The following is a 2,500-nucleotide window of genomic DNA, read 5'->3' as shown; positions in this document are numbered from 1 at the left end:
TGGGAGGCGAGCAAGCATAAGGTCCAGCGAAAGGTTAAACAGGATAGGGGAAAGAGGGTCGCCCTGCCGAACGCCCCTTGAAGGCCGCACTGGACCCAGTGACTTTCCCGAACCAGAGATCACCGTAACCCCATTCTCATAGCATCCCAGGATGTATCCAATGAACTCGTCCGGCAGACCATGTGCCCTCAGGGCAGGCCTCAGGGCACCATGGTCCAGGGAGTCGAATGCCTTGGACACATCCAGGGACGCGACATAGAGGGAGTTACAGTTCACCCTGGCCTGAGTCATCGCCAGGTCCAACAGGAATGAATTGTGCAGCATCCCATCCTGAGGAAGGAAGGCCCGCTGACGCCCGTCCAACACACAGGTCCGCATCAGCCGACCCGCCAGGATCTTATGGAAGACCCTGGCGAGGACTGAGCAAACAGTGATCGGGCGGAAGTCAGCGGGGGATGCTGGGGCGGCCTTCTTGGGCAGCAGGGAGGTACGGGCCTGTAGGAGTCGGGATGGAAGGCGGCGGGTCAAAAGGAAAAGGTTTAACACTTTCAGGAGGACCTCACGGGGAAGACGACGGAGCTGGGCAGGTGTTAATCCATCTGGGCCCGCAGCGGAGCGACGAGGTGGGAGAGCTGCCGCAATGTCCTCCAATGTGATAGGCGCCCACAGCTCTTGAAATGGCACCTCAACGCGGGACGGTAACAACCGACAATCTAGGCGGTCAACCCGGCCAGATGGACGGCGGGTGAAGAAATCTTTCCAAAACTCGACCAAGCCAGGAATTGGAAGTGGCTGGTGAGTCAGTGTGCCATCAAGAATGCCGTTAATGCACCGCCCCGCGTTTTTGGAGAACGCGCGTTGGCACACGGAGTACTCCCACCTGCGACGAGCTCGTTTCCGCTCAGGTGGCTGGGACATGTGCTTGGAGGCAACAGGATTGTGGGATGCCTCCTTGCTACCTAAGGCATCAAGTACAGGTGGCAGCATGCCCATAATGACATGCCTGGATGCACTGTGCCCCAGCGCCAAGATGTCGTCAACTGAGCGGTACTTCGGACCCGACGATGGCAAGGCTGCTAAGGCCGACCAGATGGCCTGGTCAACAGGATCTTCTAGCGACGGTGGAGTCAGGGAAGACGTGGAAGCCCCAGCAGGGGGTGCAGCAGCATCAGAGGGGCGAGGTCGCTCTGCAGAGGCAGAAAGAGCAGCAACGAACTCGGCGACCTGGTTCCTGTAAGCTCCCGCACGACGCTGGCACTTAATGGATTCAAGTGAGCGGTGCGGGAAGATCTTCACTAATTCTTGATTCAGGAACCGGGTGCCCTCGAGTGTTAGCACTGCCTCTGCATGGGCCAGGCGTAACAGTTCCTCACTAGACCACCTGGCCTTCGCCCTCTGGATGTTAATTTCTGCGTTCACTGCGCCAAGATGAGCCCTGCGGCGATGCACACCAAGACCAGTCTTGGTGCCGAAACTCCGACTGCACTCGGGGCACTGGAACGCCGGCAAGACGTCACGACCCGGACTGGCGACGTCAGCTGGTGGCCCAACAACTGGCGCGGCTCCTCCAGTGGGAGGACCGCAACCTGATCTATTACGAGTGTTGGGGCCAGCTGAAACAAGAGGCAGGGGGGCAGGCAACCCCCAAGCCCCGAAGGTTCACCCCGCTCTGTCGGTCAGAGAGCTCTAGGAAGACACAGAATTCTGTGCCTCCCCTCGGCTCCCTTCACGACTCCCGCCACGTGAAGGCCAGAGCTAGGATTTCCCACTGAGAGGCTAAGCGAACCATCGCCCACTCGACACCCAAGGGTGCTAAGGAGTGGACCGAGAGGATCCGTATATGACGCATCATGTGAGCATTAAGAGAGTCAAGAGAGTCATAGTTACTCCCGCCGTTTACCCGCGCTTGCTTGAATTTCTTCACGTTGACATTCAGAGCACTGGGCAGAAATCACATTGCGTCAACACCCGCTAGGGCCATCGCAATGCTTTGTTTTAATTAGACAGTCGGATTCCCCCAGTCCGTGCCAGTTCTGAGTTGATCGTTGAATGGCGGCCGAAGAGAATCCGCGCACCCGCGCGCCCCCGGAGGAGCACGCTAAGGCGGACGCGGCCTCGCAGCAAGGAAGATCCGTGGGAGGCCAAGGCACGGGACCGAGCTCGGATCCTGCACGCAGGTTGAAGCACCGGGGCGCGAACGCCGCGCAGGCGCGCGCATCCTGCACCGCCGGCCAGCACGAGGCCGACCAACGGCGAGAGCAGACCACGCCCGCGCTAAACGCCCGCACTTACCGGCACCCCTACGGCACTCACCTCGCCCAGGCCCGGCACGTTAGCGCTGACCCACTTCCCGACCAAGCCCGACACGCCCCGATCCTCAGAGCCAATCCTTATCCCGAAGTTACGGATCCAATTTGCCGACTTCCCTTACCTACATTATTCTATCGACTAGAGGCTCTTCACCTTGGAGACCTGCTGCGGATATGGGTACGAACCGGCG

At 59.6% G+C, this 2,500-nt stretch overlaps 1 pseudogene; it reads right to left on the bottom strand.

Annotated features, from left to right (window-relative positions):
• LOC126433898 (large subunit ribosomal RNA) overlaps positions 1-2,500 on the bottom strand; it is a 7,767-nt pseudogene that overhangs the window by 3,018 nt on the left and 2,249 nt on the right.

Source organism: Schistocerca serialis, unplaced genomic scaffold (assembly GCF_023864345.2).
Source record: "Schistocerca serialis cubense isolate TAMUIC-IGC-003099 unplaced genomic scaffold, iqSchSeri2.2 HiC_scaffold_1175, whole genome shotgun sequence".
NCBI lineage: Eukaryota > Metazoa > Arthropoda > Insecta > Orthoptera > Acrididae > Schistocerca > Schistocerca serialis.
Note: the sequence above shows the minus strand (reverse complement) of the source record. Positions and strands in the feature narration are given on the sequence as shown.